Source organism: Erythrolamprus reginae, chromosome 2 (assembly GCF_031021105.1).
Source record: "Erythrolamprus reginae isolate rEryReg1 chromosome 2, rEryReg1.hap1, whole genome shotgun sequence".
Lineage (NCBI taxonomy): Eukaryota > Metazoa > Chordata > Lepidosauria > Squamata > Dipsadidae > Erythrolamprus > Erythrolamprus reginae.
In genome coordinates, this window is record NC_091951.1 from 179155094 (window position 1) to 179164224 (window position 9131).

Below are 9131 nucleotides of genomic sequence, written 5' to 3' on the forward strand. Positions count from 1 at the left end.
AGTAAAGTCCTTCTCCTGCATGAGCAGGAGCAAAAAAATAGCTGAACTCTCTCTTGTGTGCACATCCTGGCGCAAAAAACATGCTGGGACGCATAAACACGCAAGACAGCCAAAGCTGCGCACACAACTCAAATTTTGCTACCGGTGCTGCATCCTTTACCATTCTGGTACGAACCCACTACTGATTACTTTAGCTTGCACTGAACTTTGACAGTACAGTACTTGTTTTCCTTACAAACTAGCTTTCTTTCGATTATTGCTTTCATTTCACACCACCTGCTTTGGACTAAGAGCTCCATTTTTAGGAAAAGAGAGTGGAGTGGCGGTGGAGGGGGAGGGTGTTGCTTTGGAAATAAAAGCGCCACAAGAGAGAAGGGAAAAGGCATGCTCTGGATTCGAAAGATTTAAATATGTTAAAGGGTTAAATAAGGTTCAGGAGGGAAGTGTTTTTAATAGGAAAGTGAACACAAAAACAAAGGGACACAATCTGAAGTTAGTTGGGGGAAAGATCAAAAGCAACATGAGAAAATATTATTTTACTGAAAGAGTAGTAGATCTTTGGAACAAACTTCCAGCAGACGTGGTTGCTAAATCCACAGTAACTGAATTTAAACATGCCTGGGATAAACATATATCCATTGTAAGATAAAACACAGGAAATAGTATAAGGGCAGACTAGATGGACCATGAGGTCTTTTTCTGCCGTCAGTCTTCTATGTTTCTATGTTTCTATGCTTTTCCAAGTCTTCCCTGAGCTGGGAAGCCCTCCTCGTTCTCATTCCTCTGAATCCCTTCCTTGCCCACTCCCAGATCCTTCTCCCCGCCCTCTGCCACTTCCTTTCAAGGTGGAAGGGAAACCAAATAAAAACATGAAGGAGGCAAGGACAGAAAATGGTGCCAAACAGGAGAAGGGTGTTGTTCAGCCGCTTTCTGGGAATGAAAAGTTGATGGGACATAAGCAGGGGTGGGTTCTAACTTTCCTCACTGCCAGTTAACTTCCTCAAGATGGCGACCACATGCACAGTGCCAGAAACTCGGCTTCTGCACCTGCTCAGAAGAAAAATAAAACAAAAAATATTTTTTTAAAAAAAAAATATATTAAAAAAAAGAAAAAAGAAATCCAAAATCAAGATGGTGGCCACATGCACAGTACCGGAAACTCAGCTTCTGCTCATGCTCAGGAGAAAATAAATAAATAAATAAACATTGAAAAGAATTCAAAAAGAAGATGATGGCACCCATGAACCAGCACCGACCGATCCGCTTCGGGTGATGTCTCAATGACAACGGTGATGTCGCTACCAGTTCAGGTAAACTGGTCCAAACCGGGAGGAATCTTGAGACAGATGCAATTTAGCAGAAGGATCACATGCATGTTTATCTCATGCCTATGGGATTATAATTAGGAGCCATAATTTCTTGTTAGAGAATTGATCAGGGGGCAAGATCCGGTCTATGGGGTGCTTAGATCTGGCTTGTGGGGCTGCCCTGGAAACAGCAAAGTACTGGCCTGTGGTGCCTTTGCCAATGAAAATGGCCAAAGTCCATTGAGTCCAGCATTCTGTGTCACACAGTGGCCCACCAATTGTCCATGGGGATCTTGAGCAGAAAGAGAAGGCAAGACCCTCCCTTTCCCTTGACCTCCAACAAATGGTAGCCAAGGGAATCTTGCCTGCCTCAATCAACATAGAGGCGGCACATGGACATCCGTTTCAATAACCACCGATACACTTGGCACCCATGAATCTGTCTCATCCTGCCTTGAAGCTATCCAGGCTGACAGCTGTCACAACCTCTTCTGGAAGTGAATTTCATAAACCAACGACCCTCTGGATGAAGAAATATTTCCCTTTATTTGTCCTCACTTTCTTACCTATGAGCTTAGGGAGTGACCCCTCATGCTAGCATTGTGTGAATTTTTCTCTATCTACCTTTTCTATCGCATGTCCATCCTGACATCTGATTATTGAAGGACCAATGGATATACAACGCCAAAGTGCTGCCAATATTTTTCATATAACTTCTCACTGTTTAGTTTACATTCTTTTCTTCACCCTGTAAACATTAGGTAACACTGAAAATAATTAGGCATTCATAGTTAGATTTACAACACAACTGTGAATGAGCCCTGTGCACAACTCTTATACAATGTTTGTAATTTTCGAGTAAATATGTGAAATTTTGGCATTCATATAATGTATGCACTTGTGGGTCTGTTTAGACACCGATTAATATTGAAAGAAAGACAGACGGTTCCTACAGCTGATAATACGCCAACAGTTATTCTAGTCTTCCGTAACTACATTAACACAAAATAAAACTTTAGTTCACGATCAGACAAATTGGCACACCTGATTTTTATGCTTTTTTAAATTAAAAAAAATTACAAAATAGGAAACAGGCATGCTGCAATGCAAAGCAAAACGCTCCAGTGCCAAATTAATTTGGAGCAGTGCCTATGGGCCCCATAAAGACCCACTGGGGGCATAGGAAGTACACTGGGGGAGGTGGTTCTCTGCCTAAATGGGAATTTGGGAACTACCCTGGCTTATTGCAGCAGCCATTATCAAAGCAGGCAAGACCTACTGGGGGGCCCTTTGTGGAGTAGCGCTCATCATCATGTGTTCTCAACATTATGAATGTGCCCCCTAGGCTGAGTCTGGCTCCCTGCTTGGTTAAGGGAATCTCAGTCTGCCTGAAGCCCCTCAGCAGAGAAAGCCCATACACAGTGATTTCATTGTCTCCCTGCAGGGACCCCTGCCAGTGGCCTTGTTGTACTTCTCATGCACACTTTGATCTTCCAGCATTTGTGTACCCTGAGTGTTCTTTTATGGGCCTCCTAATAAACTTCTGATTTTCCTTAATCCAGAAAAGCTGTAATTGCATTTGCTTGGGAATAAATCTCCTTGAACTTTGCAACCTTAACCCTGAGAAAGGGAACAGGCTGAAAACCCACTCAGAGATACAGATATGACTGTGTGTTTTGTTAAAAATCTTTTCTGTTCAGCTTCAAGTTTAAAGGGGAAAATAGGCTTACTTATAAAGAAGCAAATCCCACTACTATATTAGTAGTGCTTACATTTGACTTGACAGGGATAAGACCAGTAATGGGCTACTGCCCCCACGGTGGGCAGGAGTGGGCAGTGGGAGTAGTAAGTTTATGCACTATTTATTGAATACTTAACAGTTTTGTTATTGTCCTTCCTTCTCTAGTACCTTAGTATGGTCCTTAATTAATTTTAAAATAGGAAATAATTAAACAGTATGTTTTTACCCATAAACGCTTAAATCATTTGAATCATTATCTAGAACTGAACTTTTATAGCAATTAAAGAAAATTGAGCTACTTGCCTAATCTGTTATCATGCTGAACCTTGTGGGACTGTGCTCCTCAACAAATAATGCTGTCTGTCATTTGTCCTTTTTGTGGCTATTCAAGTAATGTGACTTAATCAACTGAAAGTGTCCAAGCATGTATTTGAAAACTTATCTTGGTCAGCAAGCTACTCCTAGTGATTTCCATCCAACCAAATAATAGTGAGGTTGCTGGTAGCTTCAATTCAGCAACATCTGGATGGCCACAGCTTTGTTCTATTATAATTAATAAACATAGTCTCAATGTGCTATTTAATTTGCAGAATAAGCCTTTGCTGAGGCAGCATGTGTATTTGCAGATTTTATGGGAAAGGAAATAAATAATATGCGCTGCATGTTTTTTTTTTTTCACTGAGAAAAAAACATGGGCCAGAAGGCCAAGTTCAGGAGCAGATTCCATTTTGATTAAGCAGATCAACTCTGCAGCCACTGGGAATCAATAGCATTGTTTAAACAAGAGTATAATGCAGACTCAAAATATCCTGCGTGACCCAAGCTTTTATCAGCCAAACTACTACAGCTAGAATTCCACAAGTTTCCTGTTGATAGCAGCAACAAATTCAACCCCTCCATTTTTAAAAAAATAAATAAATCAGAGATGAAAGAATCGCAGTGGCCAAAGATTTTGTTAAAATGAGTCTGGTATAAATCCATGATAAAAATCTGAATGTGCAATTACATTTCCTGGAATATGTTATTTCCCCACGTCTTTGTCACTGATTCCAGTAATATTGCAAAATATTATAATGTACATGAACTAAAAGTGACCTGTTAGATAATCATTAAACTTAAAAGCCCTTTACCAAGGAAATACTCTGCATGCCTTGGCTTGTCAAGGAGTGGGGCAGTTTTAGGACCATCCCAGTGAAAAAAAATCCTCTCTCACATCTCACTTGTTCAAGAGAGCGGACATTATCATTAGACAATTAAAAGTGGCCTTGGGAGTTCAATTCAACTGAGCAATGAAGTATGTAAATACAGTACAGTGATCCCCCGATTATCGCGAGGGTTCCGTTCCAAGACCCCTCGCAATAATCAATTTTTTGGGATGTAGTGGTGCGGAAGTAAAAACACCATCTGCGCATGCGCGCCCCTTTTTCCATGGCCGCGCATGCGCAGATGGTGTTTTTACTTCCGCACCTGGGAAGACCCAGCAGCTGAGGAGCCGCCTGCCTGCCCGCTTGTCTGGCGCTTTTCAGCTTGTCCGCCGCTTTTCCGCTTGTCCGGCCGCCGCTTTTCTTGTCCGCCCGTCGCTTGTCCGCCGCTTGTCCGTCCGCCGCTTGTCCGCCGCTCTGGGAGTTGAAGACCCAGGGAAGGTTCCTTCGGCCGCCCAGCAGCTGATCTGCTCGGCAGCGCAGTAGCAGCGAGGAGCCGAAGATGGGGTTTCCCCATTGCCCACGCAAAGGGGAAACCCCATCTTCGGCTCCTCGCTGCTACTGCGCTGCCAAGCAGATCAGCTGGTGGGCGGCCGAAGGAACCTTCCCTGGGTGCCGCCCGCCGCTCGAGAGCAAGAGGGGGAGAGATAGAGAAAGAGAGAGAAGGAAAGAAAGAGATGAGAGAGAGAGGAAGAGAGTGTGAGAGAGGAAGATATCCATCCTAAGATAAAATACAGAAAATAGTATAAGGGCAGACTAGATGGACCATGAGGTCTTTTTCTGCCGTCAGACTTCTATGTTTCTATGTTTCTAAGAAGCAAGATAGAGAAAGAGAGAGAGAAAGAAAGATGAGAAAGGAAGGGAGTGACGTCATCGGGTGAAAAAATCGCGATATAGCATTTCGCAAAGATCGAGATCGCGAAACTCGGGGGATCACTGTATATGGGTCTGAGCAGCTCCTAATTATTCCCATGCCAAATGCCTTTGCCGAGTTGTTTTCTAAGCCTTGGCAGCCTGCAATTCCCAGAATTCCCAGGCAGTATGGCTATTGTTGGAAATACTAAGAGGTGAAGATTACATGCCAGTATCCAGAGTGGACATAGATATATCCCAATTCTCAAAGTCACATCACTGTGTGCAAAAGCACATGTAGGCTGCCAGAAGCAACTATCTCCTAAAAGTGCCATCCCCAAACTTGGGGCACTCCAGAAACATTAGCCCAGAGGTCGACAACCTTAAACACTCAAAGAACTGCCAACGTCCTAACTGGAAGCCCCCCATTCAATTCTGGAGCCGACTGGAAGTTCGGTTCCCTCATCATAGAGTCTCCTCCCAGTGTGGCATCCTTTTACCTCTACCTCTCCCAATTGAAAGCTCTATCAATTGTGGAGCCTGACCAGTGACAGGGAGCCACTGCAGAGGGATGAAAGAGCCACATGCGGCTCCAGAGTTGCGAGTTGCTGACCCCTGCATTAGACTGTATGTACAGTGGTTCATATGTACCTTGACAATCTTTAATTGACATTGGCTGCAATTCAAAGTGTTGGTTATGACCTATAAAACCCTACATGACATCGGGCCAGAATACCTATGGGACCACCTCTTGCCACATGAATCCCAGTGACCGCTTATGTCCCACAGAGTTGGCTTTCTCCAGGTCCCGTCAACTAGACAATGCTGGTTGGTGAGGCCTAGGGGAAGAGCCTTCTCTGTGGGGGGGCCGGCCCTCTGGAATCAACTCCCCCCCCCCCCAAGATCCATACTGCGCCCACCCTCCTTGCCTTCCGCAAGAGTCTCAAGACTTACTTATGTCACCAGGTCTGGAGCCATTAGATTCTTGCCCCATGGCCAATGAATGGACTGAGATAAACTGATTGAATGGGAATGACTGGGTTTTAAGGGGTTTTAGTTTAAGATTATATATTTAATTAATTGGACCCAAAATATTGTGTATTGTTTTATTATATGTTATGAGCCGCCCCGAGTCCTCGGAGAGAGGCAGCATAAAAGTCCAATAAGTAAGTAAGTAAGTAAGTAAGTAAGTAAGTAAGTAAGTAAGTAAGTAAACAAACAAACAAACAAACAAACAAACAAACAAACTGTTCTGTCTGGGTGCCCCCAGACTTCAACACCAACTGAAAAAAGCAGCCAGACACGCTGGTAAAAGCAAAGGCACTTTATAGTTGGAAAAACAAACACAGAGAAAAACCTGTTCTTCCCAACAGACAGGCTATGAGGCTTCACAGCAGAGTCATGACGGCCAGACAATACAGCAGACTTCTTGCTGGCACACACACCACTGTAGAGAATAAGACCCACGTCTTTCCCCCCAAGGTTTCAGCCTTCAGGGCCACAAGCCAGAGTCAGAAACGCCAAAGATCACAGCCAGGTCCCAGGACTCCCAAAGATAATACTCCACAATACAGGAAGGGTGGGTCTGCCTTTTCAGCCTTTCTGGGGAGAACCACACCCAAACCCAGCTGTTGCCTATTTAGGGCTGGAAATACCTGGCTAATTGTCCCCTTCGTTGTGCTGCTCTTCTCTGCCTGAGATCGATGATGGCTTGTGCATTTTCATCCAAGGACTCCAGGCTGCTTGGTGGGGAGAGCTCCACCCCGGGGGATTCAGGCTGTTCTCCCTCTCCCTCGGCCTGAAATTCCTCCTCCCCATCTGCCTGGGTCTCCTCCTCCTCCTCCTGTTCCTCATCCTCCCCCTCTGAGCATGGAGCCGGCAGAGGTTCAGCCGTTCCCTGAGGAGCCTCAGACGGAATCACAACACAAACAAATAATTGTAACAACTGAAGTCCATCACATCTGCAGGTCATTCTTGGGAAAAGCTCTTCTACAAGGCAAGTTAGATACTTTCTCTATCAAGACAGAAACTCTATTATGTTTCTCAAACAGAAACAGGATGAACTAAGGATGGACAAGAAGTGAAGTTGGAAAATGTGTTCAGGAATTATTCACGAGAACCTTTCTAATAGCATTTGATCTTGTGGAAGCTTGTTGACACGTTTAGAATTTTGAAGATTATGTCATCGGTCTATTTACAAAATGACCTTTCGTACGATGGCTGCTCAGAAAATTGTTACCTCGGCTTATGTTTTGGCTGGCACTCAACATTTATATTGTTTAAGAGCGCTAATGTGGTGCCCACTTGAACTCCAGAGGCATCCTTGGCAATAGAGATGATCCTGGAGACTGATATACTACCTCACTATATCATTCTGGGGGTCCAGAAGGCACATCAGCTCTAGCTCCATGTTCTGTTAAATGTTTTCCTAACACTTTTTTTTCCCTCCAAGGCAAGCAATATGCACAATTAGATACTTAGGTTTTGCAATGATGTCAAACTTCTCCAAATCCTACTGATCCAGGGCCCAATTCAGAGTCCTCAATGTCTCTTGTGTTTCTTCTTATATATGCTGACGGAGCAATAGCTCCCAATTTTCGGTCTTATCTTCCTTTCTGTACATGGATTAGAGAACAAACGAAAGTGTATGGTATCATCAAGAGAGTAAAAGATTAGATTAGATTAGATTTATTGGATTTATATGCCGCCCCTCTCCGCAGACTCGGGGCGGCTCACAACAATGGTAAAAAATAGTACATAGTAACAAATCTAATATTTAGCAATCTAAATTACAGTTTTAGGTTAAAAAAAATTTTAAAAAAGAAAGAAACCCCAATATATAAAAAACAAGCACACAATCTAAACATACTCAAAAACTACATGGGCAAGGGGGAGATGTTTCAATTCCACCATGCGTGACGGCAAAGGTGGGTTTTTAGGAGTTTACGAAAGGCAAAGGATTGAGATGGAAATGGGCTGGTCACAGAGCAAGAAGGCAGTGGACCAAGGCAGTCATAGAATGGATCCCACTTGATTAAAAAGCATCCATGAAAGAGACCTAAAACAAGATGGATAGAGGACATCAGCAAGTATTGCAGGCCCGATTGACAAAAGAAAGCTCAGGACTCTTTTGGCTGGAAATACGTGAAAAAGGACTTCATCCTACAGTGGATAGACAATGGCTAAAATGATGATGATGATAATGATGATGATTGATGAAAATGATCAGGGGTGGGTTCCAACTTACCTGGCTGCCAGGTTGTGGTACTGCATGGCCATGCACAGTACAAAAAAACCCTGAAAAAAAACCATGCCAAAACCAAGATGGTGATTGCACGCACAGTGCAGGAAACTCAGTTTCTGTACATGCACAGGAGGAAAAAATAATAATAATCAGAAAAAAAAATTAAGAAATTTAAAAAAGATGGCGGCGCCCACAGACCGGCACCCACTGATCCAGTTTGATGACATCATTGTGACATCACCAGCAGGTCATTACTGGTTCAGCTGAACTGGTCTGACCCGGAAGGAACCTACCCTTGGTGATGATGATTTCCCACTCTGCTCCAGAATTATATCAACACTCCCAATACTAAGATGAGAAATCACAACCAGCAAGGCAAGAGGTTGGATTCTTTCTCCACCTGTTAGCTTTTCTGAAAGACGTAGCTCCAGAATGAATGATGCATTAGCGGGTCCAAAGACGGGCTACAAGAATGGAAGGTCTTAAGCATAAAACGTATCAGGAAAGACTTAATGAACTCACTCTGTATAGTCTGGAGGACAGAAGGAAAAGGGGGGACATGATCGAAACATTTAAATATATTAAAGGGTTAAATAAGGTTCAGGAGGGAAGTGTTTTTAATAGGAAAGTGAACACAAGAACAAGGGGACACAATCTGAGTTTAGTTGGGGGAAAGATCAAAAGCAACGTGAGGAAATATTATTTCACTGAAAGAGTAGTAGATCCTTGGAACAAACGTCCAGCAGACGTGGTAGATAAATCCACAGTAACTGAATTTAAACATG